At 45.1% G+C, this 26,141-nt stretch overlaps 3 long non-coding RNA genes across 4 annotated transcripts in view; 1 reads left to right on the plus strand and 2 right to left on the minus strand.

Moving 5' to 3' along the window:
* The window catches only part of LOC135412873 (uncharacterized), a 636,102-nt gene that overhangs the window by 177,712 nt on the left and 432,249 nt on the right, over positions 1-26,141 (plus strand). The window lies entirely within an intron of this gene.
* On the minus strand, positions 10,928-12,625 carry LOC135413830 (uncharacterized). The gene is made up of 3 exons (XR_010430415.1): positions 12,409-12,625; positions 11,080-11,146; positions 10,928-10,979 (listed from the first exon to the last, which is right to left on the minus strand). It is a non-coding gene; the product is annotated as an uncharacterized LOC135413830 (long non-coding RNA).
* Positions 19,186-22,424, minus strand: LOC135412846 (uncharacterized). Of its 2 annotated transcripts, XR_010429976.1 has the most exons (4): positions 22,366-22,424; positions 20,702-21,173; positions 19,687-19,738; positions 19,186-19,364 (listed from the first exon to the last, which is right to left on the minus strand). It is a non-coding gene; the product is annotated as an uncharacterized LOC135412846 (long non-coding RNA). The 2 variants fall into 2 exon arrangements; XR_010429975.1 differs by lacking the exon at positions 22,366-22,424 and having other exon boundaries at positions 20,702-21,374.

Here is a 26,141-nt window from a genome sequence, read left to right on the forward strand (position 1 = left end):
TTCTGCCCTAAACAGGCAAATTCAGCAGTGATAGCCATAAACACTTCCTATTAGATGAACACCTCAGTGTCCAGGAGCACCTTAAATGGATGTTGCAGGTAAACACTTAATATTTGAGGAGTCAAAGTCTTCCTGTCCTCTCCTTTTCTTTTTCTTTAAATCCCTGGCCTGTATGATGAGGATCTCTGGAATAACTTCCCTTTTAAATTGCATCTCCTTCTGTTACATTACCAATGACTGGTAAATGTTGTGCCCAAGTTCTGGAGCAACAGGCTCTTTTCAACTACTTTTTCACTACAAGGGATACTTGGAAGTGTTAATGTGTTCAGAGGTGCATTTGACTGGTAACTCTGTCTAAAGTGGTCAATCAGAGCTGTGTTTCAACCCTGGAGGTCAGGCTACCTAGTTAGATGCCAGAAGATAGGCCCAGGAGCACAGGAGAAAACTAATTTGACTGCAAGATGGACAGAAGTGTGCCATTCATTACTTACCACAGCAGAATCATCACCAGTTAGATCAATGACTTCAGGCTCAGCAGATTCGTCGGTGAGATCTATGATTTCGTCAACAGCTGAAAAAGAGAAATGGGCTGTCACTGTGGAACAGGCTGAGGTAGATTCGATTGTGCCTTGGGTCTCTTCTCTTCAGGAATGTGGCCAAAATGTCACTCAAGCTTTGCCCTCAACAGTCCACAGAGACCATTACCAGCCCTGTTTTTTCACAGGTGGCAGTGCAAGAGGAACAGCAGCTGAACTTCTCACACAATTCTGTTGGATAACAATATCTTGTGGGAGGTACACACCAACAGATGATTCATCTAACATAGGGTAATGTTTATCAGACAGAAAAAAAACCCAAAACAAAACCCAAAGCAGAACCAGAATCGTAGAGGGTATCCTAATTTTACAGTACCATGCTGTACATGTTCCCCTGAGGGATGGGGCACAGCTAGCTTTTCCTTATCTTCTTCCAGCTTCAGAGATCTCATACTTAGTTTGCCACCCTCTGTAGTGGCAGCTGTGGCACCTGCCAGCTCATCAGAGTTCATTCAGATGTCTGAGCAGCCCTGGAGGACCTTTGATACACAGCTCATCTCCCTCATTTTAGTGGAAATTCTCTCTCATTCTCTTTCAAATGAGAGCATGGAATCTCTCTCATTTTAGTGGAAAATGGATCACAGCTCAGTAACAAACCCAAATGGTTGTGAGAAGGCTTGTTGTTTAGGGATGCCATACTAGGCACTTCCTAAAATCCCATGTTTCCCTTCCTCCCCAGTAAAGGGCCTAGAAACTGGCAAAAGCATATGTTCAGCTGTATGTCAAACCTCTAGAAGCAGTTTCTGTTCTTACCAAGATCAAAAGAAAGCACACGACTTTCTTCGAGGTCTATTGGCTCTGCTGCTGAAGCCTCACCTGCACTAGAAGCCAGCAGCCTGCTTCGTTTCGGAGCTTGTCTGGAATTAATGGCTCCTCCAGGGCACTTTCGCCGATTCTAAGAGAGAACAAAGCCTTAGCATTTGGTGTGGGAGTAATATTAACGGGGCCCTCATTTTTGCAACACCAGTAAAAGTACACGAGGATACAGAAAACAACTCCACAACGACTGGAATACACATTGAATGGTGCTCTGGGTCATTCCTGCCTGAGCCCATTGCATCAGAGAAAGGAAACCACAATAGGGGTTTGGAGTAAAGAATTCAACTTTGATGCTGCACTGGCACCAGGCTAATAGGACTTGGAGTATCTGCAATCAGTCAGTATCTACCAGAATAATAAGGAACCCACAGATGTGCCATCTTGGCAAGGGTTCCTCCCTGTGTGTACACCCCTGAGAAGTGACTTGGAGGGACGTGCTAGTTGGAGCTGCAAAGCAAGGGCTGTGCTCAAGCCAGCTGCCCGTAGCATCCCACATCAGCCAGCTGAGCTGTGCAGATCCCCCTCTGTCCTCTTTGCCCTCCCATAAAGCTGAAAGGATAACAACATGTGGATCCTTACCTCTGAGGAGTCATCTATCCAAATTGGAGAGGTAACAGTAGCTGCTGGCCGTGTGCTAGAGAGAAGAGAACTTGAAAGAAAATGCAGCCATTAATTTCACTGTGCATGGAGGGTTACCAACACATGAAGTGTCAGAAATTAAAACATCCTTTAGTCGGACCTAGCAACATCCCAGCCGAGCAACACAATCATTTGAAAGGCTTTTATGTACTTCAAGCATTTCAGTGTGTCTCAAGCCACAGTGTAAGATCCATTCCTTAATTCCTTAATGAGATAAAAAAGCTTTCTTCTGGATTTTACTGGATTTTTGGATGGGATTTCAAAAACAGACAGGCCACTTTATTCCAGGTCTGAATTTTTCACACAGAATCAAGCAGAACTCAAAGCCTTGGCAAAGACCTATTTCTACCCTGTGTCAGAAATTAGACTGTAGAAAGACACTTCATCTGTCACATACCCATCATTATCTCTTGGTTCCTCTTCATCATCACTGGTCAGTAGCACAACTGAATTATCTGCTGCACTGGAAACAACTGGGTTTCCAGCTGGGTGCTGCTGGTTCTGCTCGCACTGCTGCAACGGGGTCGAAATGGAGGCAGCTTAGGAACCACATGTAGCCCCTCCTCCCTGCTCCCCTCTTTCAGTTCCCTAATTGGATTTAGGCTGGAGGTGTTTCTTTCCCTCTTTTTGCCCTAAACAGGCAAATTCAGCAGTGATAGCCATAAACACTTCCTATTAGATGAACCCCTCAGTGTCCAGGAGCACCTTAAATGGATGTTGCAGGTAAACACTTAATATTTGAGGAGTCAAAGTCTTCCTGTCCTCTCCTTTTCTTTTTCTTTAAATCCCTGGCCTGTATGATGAGGATCTCTGGAATAACTTCCCTTTTAAATTGCATCTCCTTCTGTTACATTACCAATGACTGGTAAATGTTGTGCCCAAGTTCTGGAGCAACAGGCTCTTTTAAACTACTTTTTCACTACAAGGGATACTTGGAAGTGTTAATGTGTTCAGAGGTGCATTTGACTGGTAACTCTGTCTAAAGTGGTCAATCAGAGCTGTGTTTCAACCCTGGAGGTCAGGCTACCTAGTTAGATGCCAGAAGATAGGCCCAGGAGCACAGGAGAAAACTAATTTGACTGCAAGATGGACAGAAGTGTGCCATTCATTACTTACCACAGCAGAATCATCACCAGTTAGATCAATGACTTCAGGCTCAGCAGATTCGTCGGTGAGATCTATGATTTCGTCAACAGCTGAAAAAGAGAAATGGGCTGTCACTGTGGAACAGGCTGAGGTAGATTCGATTGTGCCTTGGGTCTCTTCTCTTCAGGAATGTGGCCAAAATGTCACTCAAGCTTTGCCCTCAACAGTCCACAGAGACCATTACCAGCCCTGTTTTTTCACAGGTGGCAGTGCAAGAGGAACAGCAGCTGAACTTCTCACACAATTCTGTTGGATAACAATATCTTGTGGGAGGTACACACCAACAGATGATTCATCTAACATAGGGTAATGTTTATCAGACAGAAAAAAAACCCAAAACAAAACCCAAAGCAGAACCAGAATCGTAGAGGGTATCCTAATTTTACAGTACCATGCTGTACATGTTCCCCTGAGGGATGGGGCACAGCTAGCTTTTCCTTATCTTCTTCCAGCTTCAGAGATCTCATACTTAGTTTGCCACCCTCTGTAGTGGCAGCTGTGGCACCTGCCAGCTCATCAGAGTTCATTCAGATGTCTGAGCAGCACTTGAGGACCTTTGATACACAGCTCATCTCCCTCATTTTAGTGGAAATTCTCTCTCATTCTCTTTCAAATGAAAGCATGGAATCTCTCTCATTTTAGTGGAAAATGGATCACAGCTCAGTAACAAACCCAAATGGTTGTGAGAAGGCTTGTTGTTTAGGGATGCCGTACTAGGCACTTCCTAAAATCCCATGTTTCCCTTCCTCCCCAGTACAGGGCCTAGAAACTGGCAAAAGCATATGTTCAGCTGTATGTCAAACCTCTAGAAGCAGTTTCTGTTCTTACCAAGATCAAAAGAAAGCACACGACTTTCTTCGAGGTCTATTGGCTCTGCTGCTGAAGCCTCACCTGCACTAGAAGCCAGCAGCCTGCTTCGTTTCGGAGCTTGTCTGGAATTAACGGCTCCTCCACGGCGCTTTCGCCGATTCTAAGAGAGAACAAAGCCTTAGCATTTGGTGTGGGAGTAATATTAACGGGGCCCTCATTTTTGCAACACCAGTGAAAGTACACGAGGATACAGAAAACAACTCCACAACGTCTGGAATACACATTGAATGGTGCTCTGGGTCATTCCTACCTGAGCCCATTGCATCAAGGAAAAGACATCACCCCTGATCTCTTACCAGGTGCCTCACCAGGAAAAAGCCTATCCCAGTGGCTTGCAAAGAAGAAGACTAGTTCACAATTCTATCAGGGTGTTGCTCACACTGTAAGCATTTCTGAGCTATTGCTAGCACCCCAAGAGATTCAAAACCTTCAGTATCCCAGAACATGAAGTTACATAAAGTTTTAACAGGCTTCTCCTCCCGTGCCCTTGCTAAAAACTCTTGAAATCCTTTCTAGAAGTACCCCAGAAAATATGTTTCAGAAATCAGATTTGCATTGAGTAGTAAAGTACTTACTGTGCTCATGGTGTTTGGTGATCTAAAACCACTGGAAAAGTCAGTGGGACAAACACCAAAAAAGGAATTTCAGGGAAGTTACAGCAATCGATCCCTTAGATTCCTTAGGTAGAACAGGCTACAAAGTCCTGATTTCTAGGAATCAGAGAATGATGTTCTTCCAAACCTATCAGAAAAGAAGAGAGGAGATGACCTATCTGGAATGCCTGTTCTCTTAAATAGCCACACATACTCTAAGATTCCCTTTCACGAGTCACCAGGTTCTGCCCAAAGCTAGAGGGGAAATCTATGAGTCTGGTACTTGAGTCCCAGACACCTGCAGCTGGACCTGAAGCCCAGAACAGCCCCACAGCATCAGAAACATTTTCAAAGATCATCTACACTCACCTGTACCGCTAGTTGAGAATTTGTCGTGAAAATTATCAGCAAATCGCCTTCTGTTCCCACCAGGGACAGAGAAGACAGAGGTTCTGCACCTGCTTCCCAGCAGAGTATCCGCCAACTGCCAACTGTCGATGGAGTGTTGGGCTCCTGACCCCTCCGTGCGGACGCCCGCATGGCAACCGTTTGGTAACATTCCATGGTCCGGTAGCCGGTGACCTCTTTGCACCCTCGTGGAGGCCCAGAATGCTTTGGCTTGGAAGGGACCTTGAAGATCATCTGGTTCTAACTCCCCTGCCATGGATAGGGACATCATCCACTAGACCAGGGTGCTCAGGGCCCCATCTAGCCTGGCCTGGAATAGTGCCTTCCAGAGACGGGGCATCCACAGCTTCTCTGGGCAGCCTGCTCCAGTGTCTCGACACCCTCACAGCTCTTCCTAACATCTAATCTAAATCTTCCCTCTTCTGCTTTAAAATCGTTCCCCCTTCTCCTCTCACTCACTGCCCGTGTGAAGAAATCGCTCTCTGCCTTTCCTACAGGCCCCTTCAGCCACTGGAGGGCCGCAGTGAGGCCTCCCCCGGAGCCCGTTCCTCTCCAGGCTGGACATCCCCGGCTGTCCCAGCCTGGCTCCATAGGAGAGGTGCTCTGGCCCTGTGAGCATCTTTGTGCCCGCTGCTTCCTTGCCCTTCGTGCCGGCCCGGCGGGCACATCCCGCTTGTGCCGGGTCAGAGCCGGGCGCAGCCTCCGGGCGAGGCCTCACGAGGGCAGAGCAGAGGGACACGTCCCCCTCCCTCCGCCTCCAGCCCGAGTAGCGCTGCAGCCCTTCGGGGGCTAAAGAAACCCCACCAAAACCTCCCCTCCCCCGTGAGAAAATTAAACCCTTTCTTAACCTTCTTCCTCCGTGTTTATTGCTCTGTTGTTGAAAAGACTCGTTTTAAATTTAGCCCTAATTCAAAGCAATTAAAAGGACACCAAACTTCCCTCTTCCCCCCAACAATTTAGATGCTTATTTCAAGTCTCTAAAGTCTTGAAGTTTTCAAGTGTTCAACTGTTCCTCTGCTGAGCATTTCCCAACAGGGTTAGGAGGAAGTTTGCTCTGTTTCTGGGGACAGCACCTTCCCCCCCAAGGCCCTGCTCTGCTGTGAAAGATGACACGGGAAAAAAAGGGAAATTAAAATTCCATTTTCCTTCTAGCCAGTCTACCACTGGCCCTGCATTCAGAGGGGTTGGCTGGAGCTCTTGAGAGTGGCAGCAACCCTGTGTCAGCCCTGCTGGATGCGGGATGCTCCTCAGCTTCCGATCCCATGGGCACTCTCGGGTGTGGGGAGGATGGTGGCAATTTGTCCAACACTGTGGATAGCATAAGGATATTTTCAGATCGTGCTCTATGTGAGGAGGTTCATTTCTTACAAAAATTTCTCTGTTATTACAACTGTTGCTTTTAGGCCAAAATGTTGAGAGTTTAAGGATGGTTGGGGATGACTTCCCCATTTTTCTCAGTCCTGAGCCTGGGAATTAAAGGAAACTCATTTCAGTCATCATATTCACATCCTTCATTCCTCATATTTGTTGCTGGTTTGAGGTACTTAATTATTCATATATTAAATATATATTTGGAATTGCTCTAGCATCTTAACATTTGTATATCAAGCATTAAATCTCCTTTAGGGTTTTTTTTTTTTATCTAAGCCCTTTGGATCCAAGATTTTTGGAAAGCAAGTGTTTAAACTGGATTTACTGGAGTATGAAACATCCCATGTATTAAGGCAGGGACCCTGTCCACTCACACTCCAGGTGCAGTGGAGGTTGGCTGAGTGGAACCAGCACCACTTGTATTTCAGGGTGGGACTGGATGGCTTTTAGCAGGAATGTGTTATTAGGGGCAAGGGAGGAGAGAGCACTGAGGAAAAGGAGGGGTAGCTTTTAGTAAGTTGAACATTTGAAGGCTCTCAGGCTTGATCTTCCTCAATGCTGCTAATGATCACAGCAGGGGGCTGAAAACATGTTTATTGTAAGACCCAACACTTTTTAACTAAAGCCACTATTGCAAATACTCATCACTCAGTGGTGGAAGGGAGGGAAATCTCTTGCCCCTTCTCTGTGCATCCTACAAAAGCTGAAAAGGCCACATAGCTGTTCTATCTCCTTCCATGTGGACCAGCTTTAAAGCAAGGCATAGAACCTCTGAAATACCCCTTGCCTTTCCATTTCATGAAGGAAGAAGTTTACATCTATTAACTTCCAAAAATAAAAGGTTAATGATGGCCAACAGTGTAAACTAAGCCCAGATTGAGCTGGCTTCTATATTAATCACCCCAGAAAAACAGCATTGGGATTTTCACTGATGGCTATGGTTTGCCACCGTTTTTTGTCAGGAGAAAGCAACTCATAAGTGAGAAATGCATGGTTCACTGGCCAGAGGTTTTCAGCTCTGTACTCTCCCAAATCAGGGGTACCCTGGAGAACAAAGCAAGGGTCATAAAATAATTGAAGAAGGGTGAATGTAGTATAAGATGTCATATACGGACATAGCCTGCTGCAGAGTGATCACTGATGACAAGAAAATGTGCTATGATGTGAGAAAACCCATTTGCCACCTCAAGTGGGTTGGTACTGCTTCTCACTCTTTGAGTCACTAGTAACGAAAATGATTTTGAGCTGTGGGTAGACAAACAACTGGACTCCACAAGGCAGCAGAGGTCCAGCAACTAGCTCGGTCCTTCAGCCCCACGACCGTGGCTGTGTTTGCCCACAGGGCTCTGCCCATGGGCAAGTTGGTTTTGCTGCCAGGGTGACCCAAGTGAAAGAGGGCTGCATCATCCTCTCGGGCTGCCAGGGACATATGGTGGGTTATTGATGGGAGGGAGTGTGACACCTGGCTCCCCACACAGCTCAGCACAGGGATAGGATTGCACTCCCCAAAGCAACCCTGCACAGCAGTCCTTCTAAATCCACCATAAGGATGCGGGGAAATAGGCAAGGATTACCAAAAGAAGCCCCGAAAAGATGATAATATTCACTTATAATAATTTTTACTAGTCCCACTGAGAATTGCATTGCAATTCATGTGTCCAATTGTGCCTTTGCTTGACTATAGCAATGGTTGTGACCTCGGAACACATTTCCCAATCTCTTAACGGGGAAGTGCTGGTGGATGGTCTGTTAGAGAAATACATATTGAGACAGTTTGAATTAAGTAAAAACATTTTTGAAGCCCTTGGTGGGAGGCAGTAGTGAGTGGCTTGTTCTGCAGAAGAAAAACTCAGGTAGGTTTCTTATTGCTGGGACTGATTTGCACCCTTCTCAATGGCACTAAGTGCTTCTCTTGGCAAAGGATGGGGGCTTTGGAGCATCTTCCATCCTCCAAAAATCTGGATGTGCTCAGGGTCCCTTCAGTTGCCCAGGTTTGGCTGTCAGCTTAGCAGGAAGGCTGAGCACTGGGAGGAGGGGTTTGCTGGGGTCTGGGTGGTATTTCAGTCCATCTCAGTCCCTGCTCCTTGGCACAGGATGATGGCACTGAGTAACTACAGGAGGTGAGGGGAAAAATCATTATTCTTCTATAGCTGTGTTCCTCTTCTTTTGAGAGGTACTGCTTTCAGCTGCTCCCTCAGGCAGTCTGCTTTTGCCCTCTTCTGAAAATACATGGTGTTATAAGGGGGACTTGTGCCTCTCCGGGCTGCCCCCGCTGTCCCTGCACAGCCATGAAAGTATCTGCGCGCTGAGCAGAGCTATTGCTGATGGGCACCACTTGGCCTGCTCTGCACAGTCGGTGTCAAGCTCTGTACCTAAAAACATACAGTTCAAAACTCCTTTTTAAGCTCAGGGCTAAAGGTTGGTGCCCAACACCCTGTTTGTGGTACCCAGCTTGTAAACCTGTAAAAGATGCCTTTTGGACTAATGCTTGCCCCTTCAAATGGTTCCTCAAAGCTCATAATTGGTTTTTAGACTTCTTTTAAGAAGCATTGTAGCAGTTCTTTGCAACTTCGTTGGCCTGAAGCAGTAGCACGATAGTGAAATTGGGCAGGAGGAGATCACAGCTCTGGAAGAGGTAAGAAGGCTTCCTCAAGGGGTTTAATACCCAAAGGCTGAGTTCAGCAGGTTTCCTCAATGACGATGCTGCTTCAAGATACATCACTGGAAAACCTGTGCAGCTGTGTGTGCCTCATGGCTGTCGAATTTCTGCCTGCTGTCGTTTTCCATGCTCCGGTCAGGCTGATTGCTGTCCAGCTCGCTGCTGTCCTGCCCGTGGCTCTTGTCAGACCATTCCACGCTGATGGCATGCTTCTCCAGGGAGCGGCGGGAAGCAGAATCCTCCCGGGAGAACCCCGCTCACTGGCTGTCTGCATCCAGATTGCTCTCATCTTCCACAGTGGCATCATACATGACCTGTGTTAGAGAGCAAAACAAGAGCCACTGTCACTCCTGGGAAATTATCTATCAACAAGTGCTGCCCTACTGCACTAAAGCTGCTTAGGCTGAGGGGACACCCAAAGCTTGCATGGTACATCTCTGCCTGGAAACACTAACTTTTATGGAGTTAATGAACCCTTCACATTATGAGAAATTAACATTTGATCCTGTCCTCAGATTTCATGTGTGTGAGTACATCATTGCAGTGTTGCATATCTTGCAGCAGCAGGCTACACTCCTGCCTTGGCACCATCAACACCCCCTGATTTGGGGTATCCAGACAAGGGAAAATAGATTCCTTCGCTCATGCCTGCTTTCCCCTCACCGATTCTTCTCAAAGCTGACTCCCATAAAACAACATGTCCATCTTCAAGTTCACTACCCATTTCCAAAACCATGGGGACCACTGCTCAGTGCTGTTTACCTTTTTTGCATCTTTGTGGAGTTTGATAGACTTCACCAGTGCGGCCTTTGCCCTCATCCTGTAGGCCACGCTGTCGCCTCTGCCGGCGTTGTCTCCCCGGGTGAAAGGGAATGGGGGGAATGGTACAGTGACTGGAATGTCTGTGGGAAAACCCGTGACAACCTCATTGGATTCATCCGTGTCATTGGAATCATTATCATCATCATCATTGTCATTCACATCTTCATGGCTTTTGCTTGACACATCAGGAAAGTGCTGGAAAACATTTACTATGCATCAGGAAAATGAACACAGATGTGAGATGTGCAGACTAGTATCTGTCCTGCTAGCCCAGGGCTTATGCAGTTTTGGGGAGCTATGTGCAGGCATTTCTTTGAATTCACCTCACCCTGCCTAAGGAGGAGATGCTATTTAGGGAGAGATGCTACTGCAAGAACTGCACTTGACTGAGGAAAATTAGTGTTGCTACTCACTGGCTGCCCTGCAGCACTCGACTGACATAGTGTCGTTCAAAACACTTACCGGTTCCACTGGGACTGATTTGTCTCCCTCATCATGAAGACTCTAAACTACGTGCAGTAGCTGGTTCTCAGAGCAAAAAATTGATTTTACATGGGTAGCAGCTGGCAGTGGAGTATAAATCAAATAGCTATATACAAAATTAATACCGTTCACTTACATCACTCCAAAAAATGATGGGAATTGGATTAAAGTGCTCTTCCAACACCAAATGTTGTCATCTGATCCACACTAACAAATGTGGGCTGTAGTAGTTGTGCCATGCTATAGTCCTTTTCTCTTTTTAACTGGCAACTGACACATTTTTCATTAAGACAAAAGGTTTGCAGTGCTGGTGCAGAGATAGAACTAATGAAAGTCCTCAACCAGGACACCAGACACAGGAAAAAGTCTATGAAACTGGCTCCAAACAGCCAGGTGAGGACATGCCCTGCAAGCATCTACAATCATAAAACAAGTACCAGAAACGATGTATTAGAGGAAACAAAAAAAAAAATCAAAAAGTATTTATTAAAGATAATGAATAGAAAGACAAAAGGAGCTTACATATTTTTCTTCGGAGCTGGCAGAAATGGCCTGCTGCTTGGATTTACTGACCTTGAAGGGAGAAAAGAAAAAAGCATTTATCAGTATTTCTCACTAAGATGCAAAGAAAATAATACAAGTGATTGGTGATCCACATTTGTGATTTACTCACTGGCCATGCAGCGGTGATGCTGATAAGGCATAAACACAGAACTGCCACCTTCATTGTGATGTTTTACCTAGAAAATATTTTGGAACAGTGAGTCAACAAGGTAAAGTACCACAAAAATGCCATAGGCTTTTCCTTTTTCCCAGTGTACTTCACTGTGCTGAGAACAGCTCCCTGCTGTGGATCCAACCTGCACATACTAATTTTTGTCTTCTGTCCTTCATCACCACCACACACCCAGCTGGTTTGTCATGACTTAGCTACTCAAAAGCTACAATAATTTTTAAGAGGCTCTGAGAAGAGCTGAGCAGCTGGTGAGAGTGGCCACACTGAGAAGGTGAACTGAATCCTGTCACCTAATGACTTGCACAGACAAAGGAAAAGCTTTGTGATAGCCCAAGTGTTATCAATATCAGCTTTGGTTTATCTTCATTCATTTAACGTATTTTTTTTGAGAAGAGACAGCATAAAGCCAACTCAGTTTGGATTCTCTTGTCAGTTATTTTAAAACTAGTTTTCAGGGTTATTAACTTCAGTTTCTGTATAAAGTCAGTTTATATGAACATAAACTGCTTTTATTGATAGACCTTTATTTCCTCCTCCAGAAGCTTGAACAAAATAACCTGTGTTTCCAAACAAGAGATAACGTGAAACATCTGCTTACACTGCAGTTTTAGCAATTTAATAAATGACTAATTCCTGCTGAAATTAGGAGAGTGCTGAGCTACAGTAAATTTTGGTGCTTACAGACCAGTTCCCAGGATACGGAACATCCCTGAGAAATTAAACCAATTCACTGATGAACAAGAGTCATTTAAAACTTTGGTAAATCATAGCAGGAAAAAAAAGGCTACTTAGGACATATTTAAAATGCATTAGTAAGGCTGGCCCTGAGACAGGACACTCTACTAGAGGTATTGCAATTTCAAGTTACACAGAGAAGGATGAGTGTCCCATCCATTCAGGATTGTGCAGCACAAACTGTGAGCCTGCCAGAAAAAACAAGGACACTGCCAGGCAGTGGTAACATGAGGGAGAAAGCTTTCTGTGTTCAAGCACCAGCTTTGAGTTTGCAGCACATGATTCAGTGGCAGAGTTTTCAACAACCTCCTCCTGACATCTATAAGCACGCAGGTTTAAAATTGTCATTACGTATAATACCTTGCATTGCTAAAGCAACCTTGCTCCTATAAAAACACACCTTTTTCCACAGAGCAGCATCAAATGTCCCTGCCCAGTGAAGCAATTTTCAAAGATCTCCTGCTCAGTGTTTGCTTGACTAAAGCTGCAGACAGATTAGCACATGTCAGGTAGTAAAAGCAAAAACATTACCTTTTCTGGTGCTGGAGGAGTCAGCTGCAGCAAGAGCACTCCTAGTGATCCCAGCAGCAGCTCCAGTCAGTTGGCTCCCAGAAGCTCTGTCTTTCTGCCCTTGTCCCCTGACTGCCTGACATCTGTGACCTTCGGGAATTTAAACCCTGTCCCAAGCACAGCCACCAATCCCCATGTGGCGGAAAAAGATGAGGTCATGAGGCTCCTGGCCGCTGTCCTGCCCACGTTCTCCTACACTTCCTCTTTGGCTTTGTGGCTTTTGAAGCAAACAAAAATTACTCTATGGTTAAAACATTACTTCTGGGCGAGATCATTAACCAGCAGGTCTGTTGTATGCACAGCAGTTGGTATCGTGTAGGAGGGCTTCGGGGCACATCTGTCCTCCTTTTGTGAAAAGGCAGAGCCCAGTTTCCCAGAAACCTTTTGTGCCCTGCTCTGTAGGGAGTAGGAATCTGTAATGTGAGCAGGAAGAAAGAAATCTGAACATAAAATTAACCAAAAAGGCGTTAATGCTTGCACAAAGTTGTAGATTTGCTCTCCAGGGCATACGTGGTGCAATGGGAATTGCAAATATGAGGCAGAATATGGCCTTTTGTGTTTTTTGGTCTGACCTGGGTAAAAAAAATTAATAAAATTAGTTGTCTCAGTAGGCATTCTACATCCAGAGACTTGTTTGTAAAGATATAGAAGAGCCAGCGATAGTCTAATTAAAAAAGATTTGATTTTGAGAAATTCTCACTTCTGTTCATTTGTGTCCCTTCTTGCTCCTTTCTTAGATGGTTTGGTCAACCTAAAAAAAAAAAGAAAAAAGGAGGGGAGAAAGCAGCTGTAGCTCCAGTTTGAGAAGTGCCATGATTAGCATTGAAAATCAAGGGATTGATTTCCCCATGGTATGAAATTCTGTGTCTGCTATGGAGCAGGGCATTGGCCCTGTTGATGGGTGACATATATTCTGGCAGTGCCTCGCTTGGACAGCCATAGCTTTGGGCAGACTCTGCATCAGCCGGGATGTGCTGTAAGGCTCTGAGACCCTCTTCCATTTGGTGTTTCCTTAAAATGGCAATGAGGTGTCATTCAAACACAGGGAAACATCCCAAACAGCCCTTTCAGAAGGCAGAATATTTATAACTGTTTCAAAGCAGTTCTCTTTCTCCTCATCTCTGATACCCAGCTAATGTTTGCTGTGTCCTTAGTCAAGCAGACAATAGACACCTTGTTGTAAGAGGCCCATGTTACCAGTTATCCTGTGCTTCTTAACACTGTGGCATGTTTAGAAACATGGTGAGAAACATCCCCAAGTTAGCTCAGCACCTGCCCATCACATGATCACACAGACCTAGCTAATTATATTTTGGAGCTGAGATCAGCAACAGCTGGAAGTTCAACTTAGTTTACTTCATAGAGTCTTCTAATATCCTAGAAGGAGAATTGGATAAAAAGAGAGTATATGGTACATCATTAGTAGTTCTGCATGTAAGGATCCACCTGAATGAGGACTACCCTGGCTTTTATTTTTGGAGCTATGTGACCAGATACTAACTGAGGAAAGAGTTTTCAACCAAAAGAAGCCTTCTTGCAGCACTTCTTGCAGCAGCATTCCCTGGTCCCTGCCAGACAATCATGACATGCTTTTGTTAGATTTCTATATATGCTCTTTTCTGTAAATTTAAAGAGGACCTTCCCTTCCAGTAAATTATAGTTTTCTTTTGGCTTTCAGGCCAGTCTGCAGCTCATGTTTTCATGCAGTCTGAGTTGCTTGTGTTTGGCTTTTCTGAGACGCTGACTGTGGAGAAGGTTTAGCAGTTTAGTGGTTGAGTCACTGGTACAAAAACAAACCTACAGATTTCTGGTCCAGAACCCCAAAACAACACACTATAGAGAAACAGCCCAGCTGGAGCCAAGTATACGTGCTATCGCATTACACACCCCCGGTGTTTATTTCCAAAGCAAGCCAAGTCCCACTGCCATCCCTCCTTAAACATGTACTTTTCATGCCCAGAAATTGTCCCTGGATCACGTCTCTGACGGGAGGAGGGTGTAAAGCAAGCCATGTGTGCAGGACCTGCAGTCAGCAGGTTTCTCCAGCATATCTTCCAAGAGGTGAAACGCAGGTGTGCAGGGCTTGACCACAGCTGCTGTGGGCCCTGAGATACTTGAGACAGCGGTGGGTTTTCAGCACCTCTGTCACAGGCAGAGTGGGAGCTTCAGACAAAGTTTATTAGAGAAAGTGTATTATTAGAGAAGCCCCATTGCTTTTCTAAACTCCTTCTCAGAGAGGAGCCTACATGCACCTGGATCCAGTCTTAGCCCTAGACTTTTCAGTGGTTTATATTGACCTTTATACAGCTTTGTCCTGCAGGATTAAGGATGGCAAACCAAATATATTTATACAAATAAAAGGAATGATTTATTGAAATGGGTTACAATAATGATAATGATAGAAAAAAGGAGTTTTGTCAGAATTACCACACAATATGGATGGATAGCTTTAACTATTAGTATAGTGCACTATTTTTCAAGGAATATTGAAGTAATTGTAATAAAACAATTGAAGTAATTATATTTGCCTCTGGTCACTCATAGCAATGACCAGGGGCAAATCTCTTTTGCTCAGTCTCGAGGACTAACCTTGAGGGGCGTTCCCACTCCAGGGAGAAATCTCCACACACATTCAGAGAAGGGGTTTGTTAGGAGACCCTACCGTTAAAAAGTCTGGGCTTTTATAGTGTAGAGGGATTGACTGTCAGTCATATGTAATTTTTTTAGATTATGTGTTGTCACCTTACTCAGCAAAATATGTTTTGTTGCTGACAAAGGTGTTAGCAACTCTCTAGTTTCTTCTGCTTCACACTCCTGACTCTCAGTTTTGTATCAGGGCCTGCACATCCTTGCTGCTCCCAGCCTCAGTCAGGGAGCCTCTGTCTTGCATGTCCTTGTGGTGGGGTCTGATAGTTTGCTCAAGCTGCTCTCAGCACTCTTCAACACTAAAACCAGCAGACCTTCCTCAATTGAGCTTATCAATGATCAGGTGACTCTCTTTGCTGAGGTCGTCACTGATAAACTTGTAAGACAAATTTTGAGCTGCTGTATTTCCTCTTAGACAGAGCGTGCTGCTACAGCCTGTGCTGTGCTTTTCCTCCCAGAGAGTACCCCCATCATCCCTCCTGGGGGACATCAGTGGTCACTGTAGAAGAAAACACCTTTACAGGGACTTTGCAACGTCACACAGCTGCCCTTCACTCCATGGTCCACAGGCCACAGCACTGCTCTAAATGGGGTCAGCACCCCCCGAATTCCATGGGAGCGTGTCCAAGTTTTGAACTGGAATGGTGCCAGGACTGTGAAGACTACCAAGGGGAGGAAAGTGGTGGCATAAACGGCCCAAAGAGGAGAATTTTCTCTAAAGGCTGGGGAACTTGATATTAGTACCTGCAGTTGCATCCTGAAGCCTCTGCTAGCTTTTTACAGTTTCACAAAAACTATAAACTGTAAACGTCCCCACCTCCAGAAGAAGAGAGAGTTTAATTCTACTTCAGCAGGGCACAAGTCACAATGCAAGGCAGGTGAAAGTCCTTAATTTTCTAAAAACACTTCTGTGTCCTCTAAGAGGGGAAACAGCATGAACATTAATAACCATTTTCCAAAACCCCACCGACATTGATTTGCACTGTTTGTGCAAGGGGTCGAAGCCCTCTAACCTACGGCTCCAGGGCAGCAGGTTACAGCACCTGGAAAACACAGCCCTGCCTTTCTCCTTGTGGCTTTGCTGACAACAGTCTGTTTTGACAGAGCAGGACTGGGTCAGGTGTGATGCTTTGCCCACATGCTCAGCTTTCTACCTCTACACAGGTCTTAAATTAAACCCAAAGTATAAGGAGGAGAAATCCTGACACTGCAAAAGTCAGCGGGGTTGCTGCGTCCTTGGGGCACACAGGAAACCAAGGGAAGTTGTAACTGCTGGTCATCTTTTTAGAGGCTAATATTGGGATAATGTTAACTTCTCCCCTTTAATTTTTATTTTTTGATTGTTCACCACTGCATGGTGTTTGTGGCTTATCAGAAACTATTTGCCAGCAGCTGCCTTACCAGAAATATTTGGCAGACAAACTTGTTGCATCACCCTCCAAAACTGCCTCTCGCCCCCTCTGAGCATCACTGCCCCATCAACTGCTACCATGCCATTTGCATTCATCTCTCATGTTAATCAAAACTGGTCTGTGTTTAGCTAAGCTGACCTGCAATTTCCAGCACTTCGTAGCCAAGTGCCAGAGAAATACTGAAAACTTCTGGAGCAAATCCTCCCTCTCTTTGGAGGCAGCTAATAGAAGTGGTCTCTGACAATCTCTGTGCACTTGCGTGGGAAAAGCACGTCCCTGTCAGCATCTAAAAATGATGACCCCAGGCCTCTGACAGGTGAGCCTACAGCATGCCAGGTCTGGGCTCTCAATCATGTGAATTTTCTTATGTCTGTTGTGTTAAGCAATACTATGAAACTACACAAAACATCCGACACAGAACTAAGAAAATTAGCCCCAGTCACTTCATGTGCATAAAAAGGCGACTGGGGCATGAGATAATCCTGGGCTGGTTTAGCTGGAAATCTGGAACTGCTTTCCCTGCTAAAATGAGCCTGGAGACAAAAAGGTACTGAGGGGAGAATATAGGTCCCACACCACATTTATAAATCTACTGCCATGCAGATAATCTTCCCCAAAACAACTGGGCTTGACAAAAATGTTGCATCCATCCATTTTATCACAGCTACCTCATAACACAGATGTGAAATGAGCTAGGTTACAACTATTTGTATTGACAATAACATGCCAACCTAAACCATAATACTCTCAGCTTTTGCTCTCCTTTCTTAAGGCAGTTTGGGGTCTTGACTCCAACCCACTGATTCTTGGTGGGGCTTTGGGGGGCTTTTTCCTTATGTCATTTCACCTGGGGAAATGCTCTGTGGAGTGGCTCTTAACCTGTATTTCACACCACAGCTGTCTCATGGGTGTGGTTTTGTTTTTTTTTTTGTTTGTTTGTTTGGTTTGGTTTGGGGAGGGTTGTTGTTTGTTTGCTTTCTGTTTGGGTTTTTTTTTTCTAGACTGTTGGCTGGACTTTCGCTTGAAAAGGAAAATTTTTTTTGCTATCTTGTGAAAACAGGATGGTTACTGAGAAGGTAATATATGCAATTTCTCAGCCTGGACACATGTTCTGTCTTGGTTGCCAGCCCCCACCTGTGTAGGTGACTCCTGCTCATATCAGCTTGACGTTTGGTTTAACAGGTTTGGCAAAGGCCCGTTGGCTGCTGATGGAGCAGGTGTAAAACAAGCAAACAACAATCAAAGCAGAGGTTTGAATTGAACTTGTGTGAGATTTGCTGGAAGAAGTAAAAGTACATCTTTCCAAATATGCAACCTATCAAATCCATAAAATGCAATAGAGGACACTAAAGAATTCCTATCCTAAAATACCTATGAAAAAGTTCCTTTACAGAAGGAAGCAGTGCTTTTCAGATATGACAACTTGCAGCAAACTTTTATCTTTTAATCCAAATAGACCCGAAATGTCAGTGTAACAATGCAACTGTCTTTATTTTTGATTTCCTCTCCAAGCAGCAAGGAATTTGGCATTCTGATTGCAGATGCCCTTAAGTCAACCCTTAGTGTGCCACATCCAGTGGTGGTTGGGTAGGTAATGGCACCTGAAGTCCGTGACAGTTTCTTTTTCCCTGAGGTTTCCATCCCCAGGATCTGAAAACTCCACTGATGAAATTGAATTTTTCAAGGGGAAATGCAGGATGAGCCCTTGTGGAAGACTCACATGCAGGGTAGGATGTTTCAGCAGCGACAGCCCCTGAGCTGTGAAGTGCCATGGCCAGCTGGCAGATGGAGATGTTTGCAAGCACTGAAACCAGAGCTTGGGAAGTGTAGGTCTTGCTTAGGCCTGCAGGCAGTTAGAGAAACAACTTGTGTGCTGAGCAGGACGCTTTCTCCCAAAATCTGGACAGGTACATGCCGTCAGCACTGGCTGGCGATGTCCACTGTATCTCCCTGTCACTGATGGGGACACTTGCTGCCAGACCACGTCAGCAGCCAGGGTCTAGGAGCTGCTGCTGGCTCCTTGTTCTGCAGACAAGTCGGTTTTAGAGTGGGAAAGGTAAATGATGATGGTGATGATGATGGTGAGGGTAGTGATCATGGTGGTGATGCGCTCCCCAGCGGTTGCTTTATGTCTTTACCTCACAGGTAAAGACGTATTTTGCAGGCTAAATGTTGAACACAGCAGTTTACACAGCTATATTCTCAAAGAAAATATTTTTCTTTGGACGTGTGCACAATCTGCTGCTCTTTCAATTCTCAAAGTACTGAAATCAGGACATTTTCACCAAAACATTCAGCTGAGTCTTTCCTGAGAAACAGAAGCCCTCACACCCCAAGCACTGCCCCTTTCCTTTTACCATACAACACACACTGCCCCAAGAACTACAAAGCTTATGCCTTTAGCATTTTTCCCCCAAAATCAAAAACTACAGGGTGATGAAAAGAACGAGTGCTTCTGACTGATCAAACCAAGAAGTTTATTTCCACCTGTTAAAAGAAGTCTCTGTCTACCAGCAGAGTCCAACATAGATAAGCAGACAGACTTGACTCTATTTAAATAAATTAATAGTTTATTTATAGTTAAACTCAGGAAAAATGGAACTGTATACAACAAGAACTATGTACATGAAGAAAAAAGTCTTTCTGCCACCTACCCCCGAAAATCCGTCTGACTGGGGGGGATACTTCTGTCCTGAGAAACAGAAATACTCAGAAATAAACGGGATGATAGTCTCTGGGAGGGAGTTCTGTTCTGCAGGTTGGGCAAGCCCTGGAATTCTCAAGGGCAACAGCGATGCACCGACTGCAGAAGAGATGGCCACACTGGGTTGACACAACCTGTCGGACACTTCGTATAATCTGGAAGAAAGGAAACCACAACGTGTTGGGAGGAAAGGATTTGAGTTTGCTGCTCTACTGGCACCAGGAAAATAGGACTTGGAATATCTGGAATCAGTCCATGACTAAAATAAGGAACCCCCAGATCTGCCAGGGCCATCTTGGCAAGGGTTTCTCCCTCTACGTGCACCGCCAAGAAGTGACTTGTGGAACTTCACAGCAAGGTCTGTGCTTCAAGCCAGCTGCCCATAGCACCCCACATTAGTCAGCTGAGTTGCACAGCTCCCCCTCTGCCCCGTTACCCCTCCCACAAAGCTGAAAGGATGACAACGGGGATCCTTACCTGTGAAAAAAAATCCATGCAGATCGGGCACCTTACAGCTCGTTGCCATTCCCTAGAGAGAACAGACCCAGAATTAATACCACTGGGCATCGAGGGTTACTCATCTGTAAAATGTCACATAATTATCTGACTGCACTGAGGAGCCACGATGCATTTCTTTTGAAGAACCCTGTATGTCTTTAACTCTCTCAGTTTGCTGCATGTAATGAAGAGTTCAGATCTCCCTGTCCTAAAGGAGACAGTGTCTTGGTTTTCACTGGGAGAAAGATGAAGTCAGCCACCCTGCTCTAGGATTTGAAGTAAGAGCAGTCTCTAGCACTGGGAAGTCTATATATGGCAGCATTTATCTCCAACGGGTCATCAATAACAGCTTTGCAACCAAAGCATCAAGCTGTCCTCTGGAAAGTATTCATTCTAGAATGGAATGAGGTCTGACACTACAGAGTAACACTGCAGATGGCTCTGGCAAGCTCCAGCCTCAGGAAGAACCCTCTGGTCAATGTTCTGCAGCTCTGAGCTCTTCCAGCCTTACCTACTGAGAGCAGGAAGGCACGCTCTGTAACAGAGAAGCTTGAGACCGAAGGAAAAAATATTCTTTTTTTATTTTAAGTTCTCTCTTATGTTGCCTTTCAGTAATCCAAAAGGCTCAAAGACTTGCACAGAATTGGCCTGGCTGCTGCCTGCCAGTCTTGTGATGCCAAACCATCCACACTACTGAAAATATTTCCATATCTAAGATCACTACTAGAGCCTAACATGAAAAGTAAATGCAACATCTTATGAGCAAGGGCCTGTGACTAATCACCCTTTCTTGCCATACCCCCAAACTCGTCTTTAAGGTTGTATGCAAAGTTGCCCATCTGCCTTGGGCTGCCTTTTTCTCCCCAAGTGCAAACATTATCATTTCATCATCATGCAGCACAGGATGCAATCCTCATTGAAAGAGGGAAACAAGTAAAGTGAAGGCTTCAAAGAAGCAAAAATCACTCTTTGGTAGGTCACGAGGCATACGTACTCTGAAATTGCAGGTTCCTCGTCCAATGATCTCCGTACTTCAGGCGCTACATCAGCCGGTGCATACTCTGTGTCAGCCACTGCATACTCTATGTCAATCACTTCAGACTCTGCATCAGTCACTTCAGATTCTACGTCAGTCACTTCAGATTCTACGTCAGTCACTTCAGACTCTACGTCAGTCACTTCAGATTCTACGTCAGTCACTTCAGACTCTGCATCAGTCACTTCAGATTCTACGTCAGTCACTTCAGACTCTGCATCAGTCACTTCAGATTCTACGTCAGTCACTTCAGACTCTACATCAGTCACTTCAGATTCTACATCAGTCACTTCAGACTCTACGTCAGTCACTTCAGATTCCACATCAGTCACATCATCTGCTGTTTCATATTCATCATAACTGCGCAGTACAGGGCTGTCCAACAGTTGCTGGCTTCTTGGTGTAAGATTTCTCCTTTGTTGTTCATACCCTGTAAGTTAATTTTGGTAAGTCAGATCTATCATTTACTCTCTCTTTTTCCCTGGAACTATCCTTCAAACGCGTTATTGTAAATAGTTTGTAATGGGTCCTATTTGAAATGGACACTATTCAGCTGGGTTACAAGCAATCTCAAACAAAGTAGTTTCCTAAATATTAAGGCTGAACCCTTCCACACATTGAGACTATTCTGCTATGGAAACAAAACATTTGCTATAATCACCCTACAAACAGTTAAAACGTGACCTGAGAGATTCTCAGTGTCCACTGAGATACACTGCCTGTGAATAAATATGCCCTATAAAGGGAAGGTCTCTCACACTGTTCTTACTAATACGGTCTGCTGTGATCCTATGGTAAGGAATGGCAACAATTGCTGTGTGATAGGGGAGAGAGGACTGCAGTCAAGTTCCCAAGGAGCATGGTGACGTAGCACATACACAAGAAAAAGGCTTGGCAAAACACAGAGTGCTTTGTTTCAAAAGTTTCAGAAGGGATGGAATAAATGCTTAAATCTAAAACTGTACATTCTGGAGCTGCTGTGCTTCCTTGTTGCTGTATGATGCTAAACTGTTGCCCTCTTTTTGTCTGTGTTCAATGAAACCTCCCCACTCAAAGGCACTTTCTATCAAACGAGTCTTATTGAGAACAGTCCTTGGAAATTATAAAAACACTTGAAGCAGTGTCTCCCTAGAAATTGCCATCATCTCCCTCCTCAGTTAAGGTAACTTGAAAATGGAGTTTTATCACCCAAGTTCAAACCCAAGTTCAAAGGAGATCAATTTTTAGTGGCCTAGTCTGTAACATCTGAAGGATCAAGACCTGCTGTTCACTTTTTAATTCTCAGAAACCGCATGCAACAATGATCTCTGCAACTCCAGTGTCCATGTAACAATAATCCAGCACTAATCAATTAAAATTACAGAAAATGTCACCAAATTAAAGTTCTTTCCTGCAAGAGCATTCAGCTACAACTTCTGTTGCAGGGATATTCCACTGTGTCTGATAGCAGCTAGCAGACACAGATGGGATCCATTCTCTAAGACATTGGCCAGAGGCTTTAGCACTGTCCTTTGCCTTCTGCTAAATGCAGTTTCAATCCCTGGTACTAGAGACTGTTGGAAAAGACAAATAAAAAATAATGATTACACTTAGGATAATTCCATTGGAAAAAGTCAACTCACCTTCAAGAAGCTTCACCAATGCATATGGGAAGGGAGAGAAAAGAAAATACAATTAGAATCGGGTGTGCATGCCTGGTGTTCCATACTAACACCAGCTCAGTGAAGCAGTTACGACAGAACAGGCAAAGAATAGTAGGCTATAGACTTCTTATTTTGGTTAAGAACATTCAAAGTAATAGTCAGTTAGCTGTTGCCCTGAAAACAAGCAAGAGGGTGCTGCGAGTTCTGCTCCCACTGATGGAACAGGGTAAAATCAGAGACAGCTTAATAACATCTGAACGCCCTTCTGCCACCTCCTCTGTTTCACATCTCTAACTGGATTTGACCCAGAGGTGTAACTTTCCCTCTTTCTCCCCCAAATGGGAAAATTCAGCAGTGATAGCCATAAACAATCCATGTTAGATGAACGGCTACTGAAGAAAGGAAACCACAAGAGGGGTTTGGAGTAAAGAATTCAACTTTGATGCTGCACTGGCACCAGGCTAATAGGACTTGGAGTATCTGCAATCAGTCAGTATCTACCAGAATAATAAGGAACCCACAGATGTGCCATCTTGGCAAGGGTTCCTCCCTGTGTGTACACCCCTGAGAAGTGACTTGGAGGGACGTGCTAGTTGGAGCTGCAAAGCAAGGTCTGTGCTCAAGCCAGCTGCCCGTAGCATCCCACATCAGCCAGCTGAGCTGTGCAGATCCCCCTCTGTCCTCTTTGCCCTTCCATAAAGCTGAAAGGATAACAACATGTGGATCCTTACCTCTGAGGAGTCATCTATCCAAATTGGAGAGGTAACAGTAGCTGCTGGCCGTGTGCTAGAAGAACAGAACCAGAAAGAACAACAGCCATTAATTTCACTGTGCATGGAGGGTTACCAACACATAAAGTGTCCGAAATTAAAACATCCCCTTCTCTGATCTAGCAACATCCCAGCCCAGCAACACAACCATTTCAAGACCTTTTATGTACTTCAAGCATTTCACTGTGTCTCAAGCCACAGTGTAAGATCCATTTGTTAATGACTTCACGAACAGAGAAGAAAGGTTTCTGCTGGATTTTGCAGCAGATTTTGTGGGCAACAACCTCTTTCAACCCTATGTCAGAAATCAGACTGTAGAAAGACACTTCATCTGTCACATACCCATCATTATCTCTTGGTTCCTCTTCATCATCACTTGTCAGTAGCACAACTGAATTATCTGCTGCACTGGAAACAAGTGGGTTTCCAGCTGGGTGCTGCTGGTTCTGCTCCCACTGCTGCAATGGGGTCGAAATGGAGGCAGCTTAGAACTACCTGTAGCCCCTCCTCCCTGCTCCCCTCTTTCAGTTCCCCAATTGGATTTAGGCTGGAGGTGTTTCTATCCCTCTTTCTGCCCTAACCAGGCAAATTCAAGGGTGATATCCGTAACTACTCGTATGACATGAACAGCTGCTGAAGAAAGGAAGCCACAGGAGGGGTTGGAGTAAAGAATTCAAGCCTGGCTGCTGTGTTGGTGCCAGGCAAATAGATCTTAGATGTCTGCATTCAGTCCATTACTGCTATAATTATCGGGAACCCACAGATCTTCCAGTGCCATCTTGGCGAGGGATCCCCCTCTACAGGCACCCCTGAGAAGTGACTTGGAGGGATGTGCTACTTGGAGCTTCAAAGCAAGGGCTGTGCTTCAAGCCAGCTGCCTCTAGCATGCCATGTTAGCCAAATAAGTTATGCAGCTCCTCCTCTGCTCCGTTCCCCCTCCCACAGAAAATGAAAAGGTGGCAACATGTGGATTCTTACCCCTAGGAAGCAATCCTGGTACAGCACATTTGTAAGGGTAGCACTGGGTCTTGTGGTAGAGAGAAGAGAGCAAGAAAAAAATTCAGCTGTTAATTGCACCACTCATCAGGGGTTAGTGATACATAAATTGTCAGAAACCAAAACATCCCTTCTTCTGATCTAGCTACAACCCAGCCCAGCAACACAGTCATTCCAAGAACTTTTATGTACTGCAAGCATTTCAGTGTATCTCAAGCCACAGTGTAAGATCCATTCATTTATGAGTTCATGAAGAGAGAAGAAAGATTTCTTCTGGGGTTTACTGGATTTTTTTGGGTTTTTTAGTTAGTCCTCTTCCAGACAGGCCACTATATCCCAGGTCTGGAGTTTTGCACAGAATCAAGCAGAACTCAAAGCCTTGGCAAAAACCTCTTTCCACCCTATGTCAGAAATTGGACTTTTAGAAAGTTACTTGATCTGTCACATACCCATCATTATGTCTTGGTTCCTCTTCATCCTCATTCACCAGTGGCACAACTGAATTGTCTGCTGCACTGGAAACAAGTGGGTGCTCCTGGTTCTGCTCCCACTGATGGAACGAGGTACAAACAAAGGCAGTTTAGGAACCATCTGAAGCCCCTCCTCCCTGCTCCCCTCTTTCAGATCCCTAATTGGATGTAGGCTGCAGCCAAATCTTTTCCTTTTTCTGCCCCAAAGAGGCAAATTCAGCAGTGATAGCCATAAACAATCCATGTGAGATGAACGGCTGCTGAAGAAAGGAAACCACAAGAGGGGTTTGGAGTAAAGAATTCAACTTTGATGCTGCACTGGCACCAGGCTAATAGGACTTGGAGTATCTGCAATCAGTCAGTATCTACCAGAATAATAAGGAACCCACAGATGTGCCATCTTGGCAAGGGTTCCTCCCTGTGTGTACACCCCTGAGAAGTGACTTGGAGGGACGTGCTAGTTGGAGCTGCAAAGCAAGGTCTGTGCTCAAGCCAGCTGCCCGTAGCATCCCACATCAGCCAGCTGAGCTGTGCAGATCCCCCTCTGTCCTCTTTGCCCTCCCATAAAGCTGAAAGGATAACAGCATGTGGATCCTTACCTCTGAGGAGTCATCTATCCAAATTGGAGAGGTAACAGTAGCTGGTGGCCGTGTGCTAGAAGAACCAGAAAGAACACACAGCCATTAATTTCACTGTGCATGGAGGGTTACCAACACATAAAGTGTCCGAAATTAAAACATCCCCTTCTCTGATCTAGCAACATCCCAGCCCAGCAACACAACCATTTCAAGACATTTTATGTACTTCAAGCATTTCACTGTGTCTCAAGCCACAGTGTAAGATCCATTTGTTAATGACTTCACGAACAGAGAAGAAAGGTTTCTGCTGGATTTTGCAGCAGATTTTGTGGGCAACAACCTCTTTCAACCCTATGTCAGAAATCAGACTGTAGAAAGACACTTCATCTGTCACATACCCATCATTATCTCTTGGTTCCTCTTCATCATCACTTGTCAGTAGCACAACTGAATTATCTGCTGCACTGGAAACAAGTGGGTTTCCAGCTGGGTGCTGCTGGTTCTGCTCCCACTGCTGCAACGGGGTCGAAATGGAGGCAGCTTAGAACTACCTGTAGCCCCTCCTCCCTGCTCCCCTCTTTCAGTTCCCCAATTGGATTTAGGCTGGAGGTGTTTCTATCCCTCTTTCTGCCCTAACCAGGCAAATTCAAGGGTGATATCCGTAACTACTCGTATGACATGAACAGCTGCTGAAGAAAGGAAGCCACAAGAGGGGTTGGAGTAAAGAATTCAAGCCTGGCTGCTGTGTTGGTGCCAGGCAAATAGATCTTAGATGTCTGCATTCAGTCCATTACTGCTCTAATATCGGGAACCCACAGATCTTCCAGTGCCATCTTGGCGAGGGATCCCCCTCTACAGGCACCCCTGAGAAGTGACTTGGAGGGATGTGCTACTTGGAGCTTCAAAGCAAGGGCTGTGCTTCAAGCCAGCTGCCTCTAGCA

The sequence above is a fragment of the Pseudopipra pipra genome, chromosome 4, assembly GCF_036250125.1.
Source record: "Pseudopipra pipra isolate bDixPip1 chromosome 4, bDixPip1.hap1, whole genome shotgun sequence".
NCBI lineage: Eukaryota > Metazoa > Chordata > Aves > Passeriformes > Pipridae > Pseudopipra > Pseudopipra pipra.